The 21,656-nt window shown below is 34.4% G+C and overlaps 1 protein-coding gene across 2 annotated transcripts in view; it reads left to right on the top strand.

Moving 5' to 3' along the window:
* The window catches only part of CADM2 (cell adhesion molecule 2), a 1,164,623-nt gene that overhangs the window by 108,421 nt on the left and 1,034,546 nt on the right, over positions 1-21,656 (top strand). The window lies entirely within an intron of this gene.

Raw genomic sequence — 21,656 nt, 5'->3', positions numbered from 1 at the left:
GTCCGCAGCTGAGTGCTTAAGCAGTGAGCCATCAGGAAACTTTAGGGAAGTAAAAAAATTTAGGGATATTTAGATATTGAGCCAGTGATGCATATTTCATTGTCCGTTGCTCAGACAAGACCACATTAGAATAGTTTCATCATTCCCTCTTCTCTGTTGGCTGATTGAGTGACATATGACCACTGCTCTCCTAGCAAGGTGAAATACAATTTCCAGTGGTTTAATTAAGATCATCTTATTAGAATTGAATATGCAATATGCAAGCTTTCTCTTCAACAATGTGCCTCATATGTTGCATGCTACTAATTGGATGTGTTTTTAAAATGCTACTTTTATTTCATATTACCTATAGTGGCGCAGTGGTTAAGAGCTCAGCTGCTAACCAAAAGGTCAGCAGTTCGAATCCACCAGGGCATCTCCTTGAAAACCCTATGGGGCAGTTCTACTCTGTCCTATAGGTTCACTATGCATTGAAATACTCGTGGCAACAGATTTGATTTTGTTGGTTCATAGAACATAATAAAAGAGAGATTTGGAAAATTATCCTTTATTTCTGCTGACATGGAGATTTTAAATAAAATCATGTCACACAACAGGGGTTTTATTTTTAAATAGATAATCCTAATTATTCCTTTAATTTGCAGATTAGCAAACTTTTATTTATTACGAAAATAAACAGGGCAGTGATGGTTGTAATCTGAATTAACTTTATTGGATGTTTCCGTTTGAATAATTGCATTTAATTTGGAAATTTTAAATGTATTTCTTATAGATCTATCGAATGTAGTCAAATCGAATCTATATTGTATTTCCTAAAAATGCTACAATTTGATGCTTAGACCATTCTATTTCAACTTTAAAATTACTTTAACTCTTGATAATCAAGATTGAATGACTATTAATTTTATTTATCACTTTTCTTTCTGGTCCTAAGATTTTTCATTTGTAAAATAAATAGATTGAACAAGAAAATCTCAAATACACCTTAATGTTCTAAACTTACTTCATTTGTAACTATGCTTATAAACTATCGAGCTGATAATTAACATTTGATCTCTCAAAAAAATAATTTCAAAACATTTAGAGATTTAAATAAGATTATTTTTTCCAGTCCCTTCAAAATCCAAGTTTACCAAATGTTAAATGTTGAATGATTAAAAACTGACCTTAAAGTTGTTCTGATACTCATCATTCTTCTATTCATGGGCAAGTAACACAGGCCACAGAATGTGTATATAATTCATTCTGGTCATTATCACAAATAGAACTATTTACTTAGCAATCAACTTCAATTGTATGTACTGTAAAATCTAAAGCAAAACCTTACTTTGATCCAGGTTTGGTGCATATAAAAAAATACAATTATTTACCTTCCACAATAAGATTATTTTCCTTAAACTGTAACAACAATTTCTTAAGAACCTACTCCCATGCTTTGCAATATTTTAGGGGTTGGATAAATAAGCAATCAAAAAGATCAGCCAAATTCTGCTCTTTGAAATTTCTTTTTAGTAGATGGAATGTTTCATTTTAGTATATAGATACAGGTATAGATATAGATATATATGAGTGGATATGGGGGCCAGACAATAAAGAATTAATTGAACAATTGATCAGGGTAAAAAGCAACAAAATTTTTTTTAAAAAACAGACGGTCTTGAAAGTAAGCTCTGAAGAGGTGACATTCATCATTATTAATTGAATGCTATGCTACAAATGAGTTTGTCATTGTCCCCAAGACACCAGTGGGAGAGAAATCAAGTAAGGGTCATGACAAAGTTTCTCTGACTTTTGATTGCTGATAATCCTTTGCTGTCGAGTGAATTCCAACTCATGGTGACCCTATAGAACAGAGTTAGAACTGCCCCATAGAGTTTACAAGGAGTGGCTGGTGGATTCGAACCGCTGACGTTTCGGTTAGCTGCCATAGCTCTCACCACTGTGCCAATTATTCCCATAGCTGCTAACCATTAGATACATCAAGTGTACCAAAAATAATGGATGCTCCCTGTCTAGGAAATGAACACTGGAATCTGTATTAAAAAAAAAAATCTAAGTGATATGATGTTGAACCATATTTGGGAGCTCTTTGACAGTAGGGTGTTTCGAACCGTTGTTAAGACTTTATGACTTTAGATCGTGGCCCCACCAACCTTTCCATCCTCAGCTTCTTCACACAGTAACTCCCCAACACATAACAAGCACATAATAGAGATATACATTTGCAGATGTACCACGCAGTGTCACGTCATCAGGCTGTTACATCTCTTCTGGCTGAATTACCATCCCAGCAAAAGTGCTTTTCTTCTCTTCTCCTGCTGCTTGCTCTTCCACGTTGTCATGGATTGAACTGTGTTCCCCAAAAATGTCTGTTGGCTTGGCTGTGTCATGATTCCCAGTATTGTATGATTGCATACCATTTTGTAACCATAAGATTTCCTTATGTGTTGTAAACGCTATCACTATCATGTAATGAGATGGATTAGTGGCAGTTATACTGGTGAGGTATACAAGATTGGCTAGTGTCTTGAGCCAATCTCTTTTGAGATATAAAAGAGAGAAGTGAGCAGAGAGACATGGGGACCTCATACCACCAAGAAAGCAGTGCCAGGAGCAGAGCGCATCCTTTGGACCTGAGGTTCCTGCACTGAGATGCTCCCAGACCAAGGGAAGACTGATGCATCACAAGGACCTTCCTCCAGAGTCAACAGAGAAAGAAAGCCTTCCCCTGGAGCTGACGCCCTGAATTTAGACTTGTAATCTACTAGACTGTGAGAGAATAAATTTCTCTTTGTTAATTGTACTTTATCCTCGTGAATACATTTGAAGTTTAAATCAGGTCAACAAGAGAATCCAATGCTGTGCGCCTTACTCAACTTCCTTTTGTTTTTTCACTTACTAGAGGAAAAAAAGTTGAATTTCTGTTAAAGCAGCACTAGATGACTAAGACACACCTCATACTACCTCACTGCTGACCTGGTGAAATTTCATTTTTCTTTCAAGAAGCAAATAATTTTTATCTCCTTCATGATGCCTGACTAGATGGCAAAAAAAAAAATCCAACTCATAGTGACCCTGTGTGTTTCAGAGTAGAACTGCACTCCATCAGTGAGGCACCTCTGGATGGATTTAACCACTAACCTTTCATTTAGTAGCTGAACACTTAACCATTTCCGCTAGCCAGAGACTCCTTAGCCGATGTTAAGAGCGTGTAATTTCCTTTATGCTTCCATAGCACTCTGTGTATATCTTTAATACAGTACTTACTCCATGTATTTCACCTCCAAGTTTGTTCAAAGTAAAACTTTTTAATCTAAGCAGGTAAACCTACTGAAATTCGAGAACATAGGAGTGAGTTAGAGAAGATTTTTCTCTGGTATGCTTGAGAATAGCAAACTCAACGATTCAAATAATAGAAATAAATCCAGTATAATAAGGGTTATTAATTTTTCCTCACTGAAAATTGTGCTACACCACAGTCATAACTCCTTCTAATTTCTTCTTAATAGTTTCCGCCCATCCTGCTTCATTAATCGGGTTTGGTGAACAACCCCTCAGAAGAAAGGCCGGGCGATCTGCCTCTGAAAGATCACAGCCTTAAAAACCTTATGGAATTCAGTTCCATTCAGCACACTTGAGGTCGCCATGAATCAGAATAGACGCGATGGCAACTGGTTTTCAGGTTTTTTTTTGGTGAGCAACCAATGTACTTCTACCAAATAATAATAATAATAATTTAAATAATAATAATAATATAATGAATATTATCAATTCTAAACTTTTCTATTTTGAATCATAATTTTTTATTTTTTATAGATTATAATTTTTATTGTGGTAAATTAATGTCACTGAATTGTACACATGATGAATGTTGAATTGATTCATCTTTTTTTTTACATTATCTGTGGTTCCATTAGATGGTATGTTTCCTTAATATTGTATTTAAATTTAAGGTCCTCAGTTGGATTTCCTATTCTCACTTATTTACCATATGTTGAACCGTTGAATATTTTTTTTCTAACAGTAGTAGCTAGCTTTGTATTACTTGTCTTCAAGATGACAGGCCTATAATTCACACTTTGCCTTGCACTAGATTACTTTCCTGCATCATATTGTGGGTAGGCTCCTGCAGTGCCTTCTGAAAACCAACCTCACATAATGTGCAATGTTACAGCCCAGGTTTTCACCCTAATTCAGTTAAGCCGCACTGGATACATTTGTTGATTTTTTCTTCTTTCATTGATACTTGTTTACGGATTTCATTGTAAGTCTCTTATGCAGAAAAATTCTGTAAACTTCCTTAAACTACCTTCACCTTGAAGTGTATTTGACAGACTAAGTATTTCATTCTTGAATCTGTCCACACTTGTCCTTTTTACATATTATGTTTTATTTCTCTGCTTTCCTAGAGATCTTACAATCCTATGGGAAGACTTTTTTTTTTTCCATTTTCATAGTGCTATTTTATTTTGTATTTTTAAGATAAAGTATTAATCATTTAATTTAGGCTAGTATATGAGTAAGTTTAAGAAAACACCCTGTTCCCTTTTGTATTGATATACTGGCTTATATTTTTAAAAATTTTTTTCCACTGATCGCATTTATTTGGTTGAATTTTCCTAAGCATGTTTGATATCTGAATTTTAATGATGTTAAATATTTTTAGAAAAGAATCAGTTGTTTTAGGAAAGTGCTATTAATGTTATTGGTGTTGCCAATAGTAGTTTAGAAGCAGTGTGCACCTAATTTTGTATGTGTGTGTGTGTGCGTGTTAAATATTCTTGGAGAAATGCTTTCCAACATGTACTTTTCAGAGGAGGAGTAAAAAGTTTTGGCTTTTGATTACAACATGAAATATTGCTTGGTGGCGTAGTGGTTAAGAGTTTGGCTGCTAACCAAAACGTCAGCAGTTCGAATCCACCAGGCACTCTTTGGAAATCCTATGAGGGCAGTTCTACTCTGTCCTATAGAGTTGCTACAAGTCGGAATCAACTCGATGGCAATGGGCTTGATTTTTTTTTTTAAATCTGTTCTTGGAAACCCTTTGGGGCAGTTCTTCTCTGTCCTTTAGGGTCACTAGAAGTCGGAATCCACTCGACAGTAACGGGTTTAGTGTTTTTTTTTTTCCTTTGGTTTTAATCTATTCTTATAGTGAGAGTTATAATAGGAGCATTTGTTTCATTAATGCTTGGAAGTTTATAGAATATATTCATAGTTTTCTGTTTTATGGAAAACATTAAAATGAAGGAGTCCCTTAAGCATTTTACCCATAGAAGTGGGAACAGTGTGACATCTGGCAGCACAGTGGGCCTCTTTATTTTACGTAGCTATTGTTCCTTCTACAGAAGCATCATTAATGCCCAGTCACAAGAGAGTCTTCTTTCTTTTGTTTTAGTTCTACAAGCTTGCCAGTGGAGTTCCATTTTCATTTACCATCTCCTTCAGGGGTTTGTGTCAAATAATTATTTTCCACTAAGGAAAACCTGTTTCTGCATTGTGGACAGAATTAGTCTAAGCTTTCTTTTATTTTTGAAATACTCATTTACATCGTTTCTTTCTCAAGAAATTCAGTGACTGTAATTTCTAATAAAGCGAGAGGTAAATACAATATATGAGGCCCATCTTTGTGCACAAGACAATGTGGCAATGTTAGGGATTATTTGTTTAATTATTTTTATCACCAAATGGTCTCCCGGGTTTTCAATATCTTTGTTTTTCCTTTCTTTTCTCTTTCTTTCTTCCTTTTTTTTTTTTTTTTTTTGAGGCGGATAGAATAGGTTCAGGTCACCAAAGTCTCAGGAAAAAAAAAAAAATACAGAAGCTCAAAAAAATAAAATATTTTCCTTGATACAATTTTTAAAGTGGATGTTAGAGAATCATTTCATTGTCATGACTTGAAATCAAACCTTTGATTATAATATTTTCTTTGCAGCTTTAACAACACTGAAGCCGTGGTGGAAATACCTATTTCCACATTGTTTCCCTCTCTAAACAAAGCTAGGGTAATATTCATCAATCTGTCTATTCGTCCTTCCATCTGTCCCACCGTATATTCATCCACCTCCAACCAAGGATCAGGAAATGCACAGTAATTAAGCTGAAAGAGCTGAGAGAGGACAACAGCAGCAAGACTGTGCCCCAGATGCACAAAACTGGGCCCCTATAAGGCACAGGGTTAACCTACATTGCTGAAGAGTTCCATGTGTTAAGTTAGATCTGGAAGTTGATGTTTCAACTAGGAAAGACAAATTTAGACCTCAGAACACTGAGGAAATAAATAATCCGCATGGTCTATTTAGTCATAAAACAGGTTGAGAATAATGCTCACCAATAGTTTCTCAAGAACTCTATGATCTAATTTAGTCATGTTTGTGAGCTTCCGTGCAACCCTTGGTGTAACGGAGGCCTGAGCACCATTTGTACAACTGCTCAGAGTAAAATGACTTTTCAATCACATGTATTTAAAATTTGTTGAGAAAACCTATAGGATATATAATACACATTTCTTAATGTAATACACACTTCAAATGAAGTTTTTTGTTGTTACTTTTTTTCTAAAAAAAGTAAGATATGTAATACAAAATCCAAATAAAGTTCTTTTTTTTTGGTTACTTTTTTCTAAAAACTAGCATTTGTTGAAAGACATCTTCCTACAGAGACATTACCTTGGCACACAGCATCATTTTCTGAAAATTGTCCTCTGGTAATGAATTAGTCACTTTCATGTAAGCTAGACTCAAGTCAGTGGTTTGGAGTAATAGAAACTTTGTCTTATCAATCTCATGAACCATTTAGTCCCCATTTCAAGAGCAGTTTTAAGTCTATTTCTAAATGTGTATTCTATTTTTGTGTTATGCCAATCAAATATGCTCTCAAAGGAAAGCTGAGCGAATGGCTCAATTATGGCTATTGACGCCTTTCCCCTCTATTTCAGGACCAGTGCTTCTGAATTACAGTGGGCAAAACGTGAATGTTCCCCATGGGGAAGAATAAATGGAAGAGAAAAAAAAAAGAATTGATACTGTAGATTTAGAGTTCAGTATTTTAACGTTAATCTTTATTCCCGTGACTGTACTTATAGAGTTATAATATTCATTTGTGACTTGCCTGCAATTTTAGGACATTGCATTTGTCTGTCTGTTTCTTTAAAAAAGTCTTCTCTGCCAAAATAAATCTTATTTTTGCCAAAAAGTATACAGATAATTATGCATAATGTACGTGTCTAATTATAAAAAATGTAATATATTAAATGAGAATAATCCACTCAAACTTTTATAAAGGAGTCAAGACACTATTTTAAGCATAAATTAAACATGAAATTCTTTATCAGTTGTTTTAAGCTTTCTAGTAAGTATGAAAATTTTTGTTTGATGTTAATTTTTAGGCAAGAGTTGGGAAAATCAATCGTAAATTAGAATACAGGTAGACCCCTACTTACGATGGAGTTTCAGTCAGACAGCTTTGTCATAAGTCAGTTCTGATATAAGTCAAATACCTCCTTTTTTTAGTTTTTGTTATTGCCTTTTATTATCAGTATCTTTAAAAATCCAATTTTTATTTGTCTTTGAGTGTTGGAAACATTACATATAAACCTACAGAGATATTTTAATACATACATACATAAAAAATACACAAATCATAAAAATTTACTCCAACAATGAAAAAGAGTTGGATACTGTTGGCATTTTGTCACTTGTGGTAATTACTCCACTTGTGGAAGGTTCTGGATCATTATTTGGATTATTGCTGACAATGGTGATGGGGTTTCTAGTCAGAAAATTAGTGGAAGTTGTATGTATGGTCCTTCTCTTTTTTTTCTTCATATATTTCACAATAACATCCTACTACTTCCCAAATCTGCCTGTTGACTTTAGCAAAGCTTTCAGCATTTGGGTCTGTGTTTTCAAGTAACTGAAGCCCCTGATTTAGTTTAGAAATAACTTCAGCCAACTCTTCCACTGTAAAATCTTTTGACAACTTCTGTCCTTCCTCTTCCCCATTCTTTCTTTCTTCTTCAGCATTTCTTTCCTCTTTAAAATCCATTAAGTCCTGATCTGTCAGTTCCTCTTCTTCGTGGTCTATGAGTTGTTCCACATCGGTGATATCGAGTTCTAAATTCAGTTTTCTTGCCATATGGAAAATTTTTCCACCAATCTCTTTCATCATATTATCTTGGTCAAATGCTTGAAATGTGTTCATATAATGGAGCAATTTTTTCCCTATCATCTGCATGCAATTCCCTGTAACTTCCTCCCAGGAAGATGCAACATTTCAGATACATTAAGTGTGGTTCATCATAACTCTAATATGTCATAAGTCAGGGACTACCTGTATTTACTTTTGCTTTTTTTTTTTTAAACTGTTTTCATTATTTGTAATTTACACTGTATTTACTATATATAAATAATAGTTATTCCAAAGCAATGGATAAATTGATAAATTACAGCTAATTGATAAATTAAAAATTGTAAATTGATAAATTAATTACAGCTCTATAAGCCTAAGAGTAAAAAAGTATTTGAATATGTGACCTTCCTATCATTTTCTTAATGACCAGCCATAACCGTTAGTGCTGTTTTATTTTTGAGTATGTGTCTGAATAAGCTGATATGATTCTCCCAAATTAGTGATCATAGTGGCTGCCGTAACCTGGGACCATTGTTGCTATGTCTTGCCTGGACTTTGGTTTTTATCATTGTCTTTTGTCTTTCTGCGGAAGTTGATAATTTCACATCTTTCTGATAAATGTATTCTAATGCAATTGGCTGTCATTGTTTTCTGTTCAACTTCTTCAAAATTTCTGTATTTTATATTTCAGATAGCAGAACTTTTTCTAAAAGTCTTTTATATTGTTTAAGTGCTCAGAACATGCTGACATTTTACTATATTTTTTAAATTATGCACCCTATCTGATTTTATCCACTGGCAGTCTTCTCTTTCACCACTTAAGAAATGCCCTTTATCTCAAAATGTGATGACTGTGTAGGCTAAAATTATTGATTTCCAACATATGCTCACATGGTTGAACATGAAATGTGAACAAACTAGAGAAAACCAGTGTGAAGTTCTCTCTTTTTCTTTTGCCACAACTTCCAGACTATGCAGCATGACTGTACTGCATATCAACTTATCCTATGGAAAGACTGGATTCCAGTTTTGTAGTTTACAGGAAACCATATGCTTACAAAATTAAGTGGGAAAATATGTTTTATATGTTACCTTTTAAACACTTCAACCTATAAAAAAAATCTAATTTTAACTTACCCGTTTAAGGATTTCACCTTCAAATAAAAATGTACTCCTATACCAATAGAAAACAGTCTTATGAATGAAGTAGGGTTGCGGGGTGGGGGAAGTGTACTACTTCCTGAAACCGATAGTAAATACCTAAGACTAATACTCCCCAGGAGTGATTTAGAAAGGAAATATAATTTAATTCAAAAAAGTTTTAAATAGATCTATGAATCACAGAGTCATAAATGGTTCTTAAAAGAGGTTAGACTACAACGGTCTTCTAAAGCTAAGATCAGGAAGATAGCCAGCAAGTCCAGTGCTGGATGAGCATGCATTTGATATGGTAATTTCACTTAAAATTTGACAATTTTCTTTATTATAGATTTTCAGAAAAAATTAAGGCTCTGAAGTTTGTGATAGCATAATAGTCAACAACATGAAATCTGAGTCATATTATCTTGGGTTCAAACCCTGACCCTTCCACGTAAGAGTCTGTGGCCTTCCATGAGCTTCTTAAGAGTTCTGTGCCTCAGTGTTAACCATGTGAAAAATGGAGATAATTTTAGTATTAACCTCATGAGGATTAAATTTGCTAACTTTTTAAAAAAGTTTTAGATGTTTAGTACAGTGCCTACTATAAAGCAAGTTCTCTATAAACAAACAAAAAAAAAAAAAACAAACTCCTTGCCATTGAGTCAATTTCAACTCATGGAGAGTAGAACTGCTCTATAGGGTTTTCTTGGCTATAAGCCCTGGCGGCGTCACATTTATGTACTTGGCTGCTAACCGAAAGATTGGTAGTTCAAACTCATCCAGGGGGAGAAAGACCCAGTGATCTGCTCTCATAAAAAGTACAGCCTAGAAAAACCTGTGGAGCAGTTCTACTCTGTCACATGGTGTTACTATGAGTCGGAATTGACTCAAGCACACACAACTATCTTTGCAAAAGCAGATTTCCTGGTTTTTCCTCCCCAGAGTCTTTGGGCAGATTTGAACAGCCAACCTTTAGGTTAACAGCCAATCACAAACTGCTTAAGGTCTCTATAAGGAATGTCAAAAATAAATTAACAAACAAATAATAAAATAGTTATTAAAAAGCTTTTACTCATGAAATAGAAAATATATTTATTGAAGTATTCTTTTTAAAATAAAGTATACATAGCAGGAGAAGAGAAAAGAAAGAGAGAGAAAGAAATAGGAAGGAAGGGAGGAAGGAAGGAAGAAATGAAGAATCAAAGGGAAGAAGAAGAAAGCCTGGGAAAACAAGAGAAGAGATTTGTCTTCAGGGAAAGTTCCAGGACTACTTTTTTTAAAACTTGCTGCGGGGCATGTGTTTTTTGAGTAATTAGATTTCTCGTAGAATCAACTTTGCCCATGACGAAGGTATGGAAAAACATAAGTAGGAACTTCCAGCAGTGCCCCAAATTTTACCTTGTTGATATTAGAATTCCTATGTTCACCCCATATTTTCTTTAAAACAAAAAAGACCTCAAGATATTTTTAAAGGTTTTTCATAAATTAACTTATAGATGACATTGAGTTTGTTTCATTATGGTGGATAAATACGAAAATATCTACACACTTGATTTTAAGGTTTTTGAAAAAAAGACAATATTTATTTTAAAAAGAAGGGCAAGTACTTAAGTCAAAAATAACTGATGAAATTTTTAAAGATAAATGTGAATTTAGCTTAGAGTATCTAAGTCTTGGTTCTGGTGGTGGAGTGGTTAAGCGTTTGGCTGCTAACCAAAAAGTCGACAGTTCAAATCCACCAGCCGCTCCTTGGAAACCCTATGAGGGAGTGCTACTCTGTCCTATAGCGTTGCTGGGTTGCTGTGGGTCGGAATCGACTCGACAGCAACAAAAGGTTTGTTTGTTTTTTTTTGGTTTTATCCTAAGTTTAGCTAAAAATAAAAGTAGCAGAATCCAACTTAGATTTGTCATCACGTGTGTGGATGATTCCTTGTGGAAGCTATTGATATATGGTCATCTTTGCTGGCCAAAGAGATATGCTTAATTAGAAGGTGTTGCTCTGTCAATAGCATCATTTTCTGGTCATTTAAAAAAAAAAACAAATGGCATAGGATCAGAGTTTTCATCTATATAGCAACAATATTATATAATGATATGTTGTTTTTGTTGTTGCTATGTTCCATCAAGTCATTTCCAACTCATAGCGACCCTATATGACAGAGTAGAACTGCCCCATAGGGTTTCCAAGTAGCAGCTGGTGGATTTGAACTGCTGACCTTTTTGGTTAGCAGCTGAGCTCTTAACCATTGTGCCACCAGGGCTCCATATAATGATACATGATATATAAATTGATAATATAATAAGTTAACCTTTATACCATTATCTTCAAGCAAAATGATAACACAATATATATAAATTGTTACTCAAACTGGGTAAGCTTTAATATTTCTGCCTTTGATATTTATTTTCAAATAATCATCATTAATGACTATTATGAGAAAAGTTAAAATATTCTTTTCTCATGTGTTATGATGAAATGATGTTAAATGTAAATTTGTCCTTACACAACTGTCAGAGATTTTTTCCCCCTGAAACCTGAACAATATATAACTCCAAAAGGACATATCTTTGAAAGATTAATCTATTTTGTGTCCTTTAGTTGGCTAATAGCTTCTACTTATTAAATATTCCCTGATGAGAAATTACTGCTTTTACCATCCAGTCGCCTATTTTAAAAACCCTACTTCACAGGTATTAGGAAAGATCTAAGAGAAAAATAAGCCCAGCAAATGGCTGTTCAATTAGGGCGTAAAACCTTTTTACGTGCCATTTCAAAAAGTCAGACTATACACTTGATAAAACTTAGAGGAGGTCCACTGCTGAAGAATTACTCATAATGATTGAATTCATTCGTTTTATAGATTACAGTTTCCGCTCTCCTATTGATGTACAATGGATTTTTGTGTTTAACTCCCATTAACACTACTGGTAGTTTTGTGCATAAAAGAGAAATACATTTTAAAAAATAGTCTCTTTTCCTATCTGTTAACTATCTATCCACTTTCCTTTCCAGACCTACATAAAAATCTGAATTCTGGCAAAAATTTTTAAAAAGTAACATGAAAAAGACATTTAAATTATTGACAGATTTACTTCAGGGAAATATATTATTTAAAAGCTTTAAAAGATGATTCCCTTTCAAATACAGGGAATTTTCTGAACGTGAATATTTTGGATTAGTTGTACATGTCTCTTGTTGAATCATCGCAGGACATTGGAAACTTGAAGTCAATAAACCCACTGTCATTGAGTCGATTCTGTCTCATAGAGACTCTATAGGACAAAGTAGAACTGCCCCACAGGGTTTCCAAGGAACGGCTTGTAGATTCGAACTGTCAACCTTTTGGTTAGCAGCTGAACTCTTAATCACTGCACCACCAGGGCACCTGAAATCAGTAAGTATTCTATTTTAATAGATGATGGAAAGCTTAAAAACTCCTCTTTACCCTTGGTTTAACATTTTTAAAGGAATGTTTTTTCCATTTTTAGATGATATTTTGACTCTCTTAATTCTTAATTCCTATGGGACTCTAATGTAGAGAATATTTAAGACAGTGGCAACATTTTGTCCAAAATAATTTGTCTGATTCATGGATTACAAAGGTAAAATGAACACTTACTTGATTTTTTACTGGGGATTTAACATAAAGTCCTGAAAGTACTCTGAGTTTTCTTTCTAGAGATAGTGAACACAACTCGCCAGTGTTATCCAGATCTCAGGTGAGTTAGAATAGGACAACATACAACATTGATGTGAACTATCTCCTTCTTTCAATGGGCTCAAACATGCCAACAATTGTGATGATGGCACACAACAGGGCAGTATTTCGTTTTGTTGTACATAAAGTCATCATGAGTTCGAGATGACTCAAAGGCAACTAACAACAACAAACCCTCTTTTTCAAATCTGGATGAATTTATAAAACTTAAGTAAGAACATTAGGAAAGGAAGAGAGAACATATCTGCAAGTTATCAAATTATGCCTTATTTAGGTTGTAATATACGTAGGGTATGAATCTATCTAAGTGTTAATTTGCATGAGGGATGTACAGGATAGTTATTCAAAATAATTTAATAAATGTAACCAAAATGTAGCTCTTTTTGCCCTTTTGCTTGAAATCCTCCCATGGATCCCCATTTCATTCAGAGCAAAAGCCAAATTCCTCACAATAGCCTGTAGCGTGGTCCCATAGAAATTTAATACATGGCACACAGGTAATTTTACATTTTCTAGTAGTTACATTCATAAGGTAAAAAGAAACAGGAAATTATACTTAATAATATATTTTATTTAACCCAATATATCCAAATGCTACCATTTCAACGTGTAATCCATATTTTAAAGGTATTAATGAAATATTCTACTTTTTTTAAATCTGAAGTCCAGTGGATATTTAACATTTTACATCAACTCTCACTGTGCCACAAGTAGAACTAGTGAACACTAGTTCAAAAAATGAAGTGCCCATTTAATAATGAAAATCACTTCTACTCGTAGTAATATCCATTAGGTTAAGTCCGTTCAAAACGGTTGTGTATTTTCACTTCAGAATGCACATAGCCAAGAAATGGGTTGATATCTCTTAAATACTATGATACTCTGGTTTAATTGCTCTTTTAATAGACCAAGCTAAGAGCTTGAGAAAAAAAATATATTGTTTTCCAGGATGTTGTAGTTATTCTCAAGGCAATTATGTATTTTTTGTTGTTCTGGTTTCTAATTTTAAAAAGGAGCAAAATAACATGTTAGTTATCATTATGGAAAACAATCGGATGGGTGTCTTTTAAGGTAAAACTTGCATCACTTAGCCAATGTGGTTTGTCCACATACAGAACTATACTTAAAATCAGGACATTAAAGTGAATCTCACCAAAAATAATAATTTGGGGAGTGGGGAGGAATAAATGTCACATTAGAGCATAATAAGCTTGTTCTCTCATAATGCAGTTCAACCACTGAATTAAAATGTATTAAACACTTGAGAGCTTCTTACAGGCCAGCAGTATTCTGACATATACAGTATCTTATTACATTGCAACACAGACAGAAACATTTTCAATTGTAGTTGGATAAAGAAGCATGTCAGAGTTTAATTTCTATCATAATAGTTGTGATGCTTACCAGTGAAAGCAGTATGGTATATCCTTTAGAAGAAAAAGTTTACTATCTGTAGCTTCAAAAAATACTTAAGTACTTAGTATAAGCTAAATAATTTTCTGATGGCCTCCATGTTTTATCTCATTTAATCCTTATAAAAATCCTATGGGGTAGGTTCATTTATTATCGCCTAAATAACTTAAGAGAAAATTAAGGCACTAAGAAGTTAAATAACTTGTACATATTACTGATACATCTAGGATTTTAACTTCAGAAGTTGGATTCCAGCCACTGAGCTATTAACCACCAAACTACAAAAAAAGAAAAAAGAAATCTGTTTAAATATATATTAATTTTATAATACCTTTATAATATATTATACATGTTTTATTCAAAATGCCCCAATCAAAATGCCTTGGGAAAGCAAATCTTAGCTTTTTAATATTGCTTCTGTTCATTTTATGGAAGTTAGTGATCTCAAGATCACTAATAGATCAAACAGTTCTTCTCCTGGAGGTTATCCATGGCATTTTAGCAAGGTCAAAAGTGATTGAAAGTTTTTGCAAGGTGCTCAAAATTTGTTAGTCAAGTTTTGTTTGCAATATTCCTGTGCTATGAAGCATTTATTATAATGGAAACTCTGTTTTATTGGAAAAGGTGACTAAGGCTGTAGAGGTAAGAGAAACTTAGATATGCTCTCAGTTTTTCTTCTTATTGCTAAAAATTATCTTTGGAGATCAACATTGTGTTCAGATAGCATTTTTTTTTTCATATAACCCTATCTTAACTGATATTTTCAGGTACTAAATTGTTTAATCTTTGTCATTTTACATGTACACTGTTGTCCTAAGAATCACTGGTCATTCATTTTCATATGGTGATGACCATATACTTGTAATTTTAAATCCCAATTATAAAATTCTCCATTGATTTATTTAGCAAATATGCATTAACGTTACTGTTTCTTTTTTAACGCATCCCTAAATTTCTGATATAAAATAATCTAAAAATTTATTATATATATATTTTTATTTTAAGCATATTTCAAATGATTCTTCAAATAAAAGTTACTGTTTTGTATACTTCAAATAAAAATAAATGTTTAGTTGTATTTTGATGTTAAATCATGTAAAGAAGAAACATTTTTGTCAATTGTACTGTTGTTTTGTTAATAGGAACTTATTATCTACTTAGGCTTAATAGCAAGCAAAATTACATTTGAAATACCTTTCTTTAGTAAAGTAAAATTAAGCTATTTAGTATTTATGTGATTTGTTTCTCACTATTGTGTAGAAATAAAATCTTAGCTTTGTGTTCGTTGCACACAATCTCCACCAAGGGGAGGAAAAATAAAATTACTTTTACAACTTTTCTTTACTTTGCCAGTTTTCAATGTTTAAACTTTTAATGCAGATTTATGTGCATCAAACTTTATATGGAATATGTATGAAAATATGGTTTGAAATAACAGTGCCAGTGATCTTAGCAGGAGAAAGCCACTTACTAAGGGATAAACGCCCGGTAGCTATCCTCTAAGCATTTTTAGCTTTTTGTGCCACTGCCTTTCTTTAAATGATTCTATTTTTAAAAGTTGTCTTGCAGGAAGCAAAAGAACAGAAAATCCATATTTAGTAGTCAACCAATAACACTTCCTTTGTGTTTCTGGATATCTCAGAAAACAAATTATGTTGAACTACATGGCATTAATACAAATAAACCGTTAGCTCCTGCCACAGCTAGAAAGTTGTGATTGTGATTTGGGATCACCCACCAGCTATTCAGAACTAAGAAGAACAAAACAAAGATGTTCAATTTTGGATTAACTTAGCATCTTGCAGAATACGTTTTTGTAGAGTTATATATAAAGCCAGGGTAGAGATACTTTTGTAGAATTACATCATCAACGTAAAGCTGTGCAGGAATCATTGAAACAAAGAGCATTGACATGCAGATATCTTATCTGCAAACAGCCCAGAAACTGTCTCTCGATTTTACATTCATAACTTTCATTCACAAGAGCCTGGTGAATAGATGTTCTCTGCAATGCCCCATTATTTCTTTCTTCCTTGAATGAGTCTTGTACAATCTATTAGAGGAAGACAGAACCATCTTCCCCCTTGGGCATGTTCAAATGTATGCAGATCACTGCCTAATGCTATTTGTGACCTCATGGTTTACTTTCCTGTCAAAAGGCTTTCTTTCATTCTCACTCTTTCCATAGGGCTTTTAAAATAATCTTTAGGTACTCTCTACTTACAGGGTATCCCACATAACACAAAAATGTTAATATATTTTGGAGGAGTCCTGGGGTGGCCCAAATGGCTAAGTGCTCAACTAATAGCCGAAAGGTTGGTAATTCCAACCCACCTGGGGGTGCCTCAGAAGACATCCCTCATGATTTATTTCCAAAATGTGACATCCTTGAGAACCCTACCGAGCAGTTCTACTCTGCACACGTGGGGTCTCTTGAGTTGGAATCCACTCACGGCAACTAACAACAACAATATATTTTGGTATTATCACTGTTATAACAACCGACATAGAAAAGAAATGTTCTAAGTGGTCTGATTTTACCAAATGAATTTCTGTTAAATTGTTCAATTGTGTTATTGAGACTGAGAAAATACTGTGAATCTAAATAGGCTTAGCTTAAAGCCAATTTGTAGGTATAATTAAATTTTTAATCTCAAACAAAAACCCAAAATACTTAATTCTTTCTGATAGCTAAACTTCTTAAACATAGCATTTCTATAAAACAGTAGAAATTTCAATGTGTAAGAGAATCTGTAATTTAAAAAAAATACAACCATTTAACAGACATTCACATATATAAAAACCAGTTGCCATTGAGTTGACACTGAATCATGCCAACCCTATGTGTGTCAGAGTAGAATTACGCTGTGTAGGTTTTTCCATGGCTGCTGTTTTTGGAAGTAGATTACCAGACCTTTCTTCCAAGGCACATTTGGATGAACTTGATCCATCAACAGTGGTGTCACTAGAGTAGGTGTCATCCAGTGTAGTAACTCATGGTGTCAGCCCCCTCATGCTAATTACCACAATATTGTAGCTAAAACACCAGAAAATTTGACAAAATCAGCTGCTATAAAAATACCAGAAGTCAGTACAAGTCAGACAAAGATCTAATCTCCATAATCTACAAGAAACTCCAATACCTCTACAACAAAAACACAAATAATCCTATTAAAAAATGGGCAAAGGAAATGAACAGATACTTCCCCAAAGAAGACATTCAAATGGCCAACGGACATATGAGGAAATGCTCGCGATCACTAGCCATTAGAGAAATGCAAATTAAAACCACCATGAGATACCATCTCACCTGGCATTACTGGCACGAATCAAAAACACTGGAAATAACAAATGTTAGAGGGGTTGCGGGGAGATTGGAACTCTTATGCACTGCTGGTGGGAATGCAAAATGATACAACCATTTTGGAAAATGATATGGCGCTTCCTCAGAAAGCTAGAAATAGACATACCATTCGATCCAGTAATCCCACTCCTAGGAATATATCCTAGAGAAATAAGAGTCATCACTCGAATAGACATATGCACACCTATGTTCATGGCAGCATTGTTCACAATAGCAAAACGATGGAAACAACCTAGATGCCCATCAACAGATGAATGGATAAACAAACTATGGTACATACACACAGTGGAGTACTATGCAATGAGAAAAAATAATGATGAATCTGTGAAGCATCTCATAACATGGATGAAACTGGAGGACATTATGCTGAGTGAAATAAGTCAATCACAAAAGGACAAATATTGTATGAGACCTCTATTGTAAAAACCCATGAAAAAGTTTACGCACAAAAAGTAACAATATTTGTTGGTTACCAGGGATGGGAGGGGTGGGGGAGAAATACTAAATAGGCAATAGATAAGTGGTATCTTGGGTGAAGGGCGAGACAGTACACAATACAGTTGAAACCAGCACGACTTATACAAGGAAAGGTCATGGAAGCTCCATAGACACATCCAAACTCCCTGAGGGACTGAATAGCTGGGTGGAGAGCTGTGGGGACCATGGTCTCGGGGAACATCTAGCTTAAATGGCATGACACAGTTTATAAAGACAATGTTCTACATTCTACCTTGGTGAGTAGCGTCTGGGGTCTTAGAAGCCTGTGAGCAGCCATCTAAGATACTGCACTGGTCTCATCCCTTCGGGAGCAAGGGAGAATGAAGAGAACTGGATAGAAGGAAAAGATTAGTCTGAAGGACTAATGGACCACAGCTACCAAGGCCTCCACCAGACTGAGTCCAGTACAGCTAGATGGTGCCCGCCTACCACCACTGACCGCTCCGACCAGGGTAAAAACAGAGGGTTCTGGACAGAGCTGGAGAAGGATGTAGAACAAAATTCTAACTCACAAAAAAGAGAACAGATTTACTGGCCTAAAGGAGACTGGAGAAACCCCGAGAGTATGGCCTCCAGACACCCTTTTAGCTCAGTGGTGAAGTCATTTCTGAAGTTCACTGTTCAGCCAGGGAGTGGACAGCCCCATAAAACCAAATGGGACTAATGAGGTACAGCAGTCCAGGGACAAGGGCCAGAAGGCAGAAGGGGACAGGAAAGCTGGTGATAGGGAACCCAAGGTTGAGTAAGGATAGTATTGATGTGTTGTGAGGTTGTTAACCAATGTCATAAACAATATGTGTACTACTGTTTCATGAGAAACTATTGATTCTGTAAGCCTTCAACTGAAGTATAATTAAAAAAAAAAAAAAGAAATAGAAAAAAAAAATACCAAAAGTAAGGAAAACAACAGCGTGTTCTTGTAGGGCCTGCAGACAAAACCATGTGATTCGAAGTGTCATTGTAATTGGATAATAATGATAGCTCTGACCGGAGAGCATTAGAAGATTCAAAAAGTAAATAAGCAAAAAGTTTTAGCCTTGTAGGTACACTGATACACGTAAGCTGGACTTATGGGAAAAAAATTTTGTTGTCATAAAAAACTACAGGGGTATTTCTATAAAAAATAATAAATTTTTGCTAAAACACTGCACAAAAATTTATAGAGAGTCATTTTGGCATCACCCACTCGGATAATGTCACCTGCTGTTGTCTGCAGCCCCCATAGCTCTCTAGTAATGCCACTGACCTCCAACCTTTCAGTTAGCAGCCGAGTGCACTAACTGATTGCACCACTCAGGGACTCCTTCACACATATAGGCTGGAATATTTTGTGAAGTGTCTTCAATGGACACAGTTAAATCTTATGTTTACATAGGCTTTTGCTTTGGTCATATAGATATAGTCTATTCTCTTAGTTGCAGAATTATAGCCAAAAGTTATGAAATTATACTGTTTTTATTTCTTAGGTTATTAACAGGATACTTTTTAAATATTCACATTCATATTTAAAAATAAGTCAGTAGAGATAAGGATGAAAAACTAGAGGAATATAATGCTAGAAGTATTTAACCACACTGCTATAAAAACAATCTTACAACAATAAGACATTATTGATAGCAATATAGTCAATGTCCCGAGGGCACATAATTCCAGTTCCTGTGGCTGTTTTCCATTCTTGTGCTATAAATATCAAAATAACATGTTATTCAGTAATAGCCTGAGGATAATAGTAGGACCACTGGCTTTTTTAAAAATGTCTCCAAATTATATTTGCATTTTTCACATAAAGCCTTACTTTTCCAAATAGTAATCTTTTAGGGAATACAGTAAACCATGGACTCAGAATGACCATCATCATGTAAAACTGAGAAGGAAGGATGGTCGAGGATGCACATACTACATGTCCAGTATTGCAAAAAAAAAAAAAAAAAAGTAGGAAAATTTGTAAATATTGGAGAGTCAAGAAGGATACTTTTTAATATCTCTAACACATATCATAACACTATTATTGTGGAATCTTAGGAGAGTTTTAAAAGGCCTGAGAATGGAGTGTGAAATCAAGTGCATCAGTTAACTTGATTGCAAACTATCTATGCCTCAGTGTGTTGGTCAGACCAAACAGTATGATCTTATGCATAGAAAGGAGGATAGCTATCTATAGAAATTCCATTATATGCTTCCTAACCCCTATATTTTGTGAGTATTTCACTGTGTAGTCACCTTCATTGAGCACGGATTAAAGCTCGGACAAAATCTTAGCAAACACACATCCTTTCTGTTTAGCTGATCTGTTACATTTAAGTGCTGAAAGAGTAAGAGGAATTCAACAAAAGCCCAATAATATCTTTGGGCCAGGCAATGCCAAGGATATTGCTTAAATTGTTATGTATGTATCAGAGAGGTTATATATCATGTAATCATGAAAATTAACAAAATCTAAGTTTAGAGTCATTGCTAGAAATATCAGAATAAAAATACTAAGAAAATTAATGTCACTTCAGTTTTTGCTCTCAATTGCTACAATGCAATATTTTTGAAATACCATAAATCATCATTTTGGCTATCTTTTCATGCTGATGGCACACGCAAGTTAAACGGAAAATTGTTAATGTCTATTTGAGTATTAAAAATTCTGAGATGGCCCCTGACTTTTTCACTCCTAATCTGGCTACTTAAATTTGGGTAAATCTATCCTTATAATATGCCTCCTTGTTCAAGTTTTTTATTCCTGTATTTTTAAGGAAAAAAAATTGAAATAGATTAAATTACTATCACAAAACATGTTTTAAAAATATATAAAACTAGTATTTTTACATTTCTAAAATTTATGCTTCACATTTTCCTTCTTACAATGAAACTAATTATTAGAATAATATCTGAGACTCTGCCCCATAGGGCTTCCAAGGAGCCCCTGGTGGATTCAAACCCAGACCTCTTAGCAGCCGAACTCTTAACCACTATGCTGCCAGGGTTTCCATTATATATGTAGGGCAGAGAAATTAGAAATATTTCCTAGTAATGAAGAAGGGCTGAATATTTTTGAGCTTACATTCTGAGTCACAAAAAATACATTATCTTAAATGTGATAGCTAAGTATCATTATACTTCCGGTCATCCTAAATACATGCTAGAGTTCTTTGCTTCCTTCCTCCATCAAAGATTGCAATGCAATGTATATTGTTGTTAGGTGCTGTTGAGTCAGTTCCAACTCATGGCAACCCTGTGAACAACAGAACAAAACACTGCCCAGTGCTGTATCATCCTCACAATCATTGCTATGCATGAGCCCATCCTTGCAGCCACTGTGTCATTCATCTCATTGAGGGTCTTCTTCTTTTTCACTGACCCTCCACTTTACCAAGCATGATGTCCTTTTCCAGGGACTGATCTCTCCT

This window comes from Trichechus manatus, unplaced genomic scaffold (genome assembly GCF_000243295.1).
Source record: "Trichechus manatus latirostris isolate Lorelei unplaced genomic scaffold, TriManLat1.0 scaffold00012, whole genome shotgun sequence".
Classification (NCBI taxonomy): domain Eukaryota; kingdom Metazoa; phylum Chordata; class Mammalia; order Sirenia; family Trichechidae; genus Trichechus; species Trichechus manatus.
Note: the sequence above shows the minus strand (reverse complement) of the source record. Positions and strands in the feature narration are given on the sequence as shown.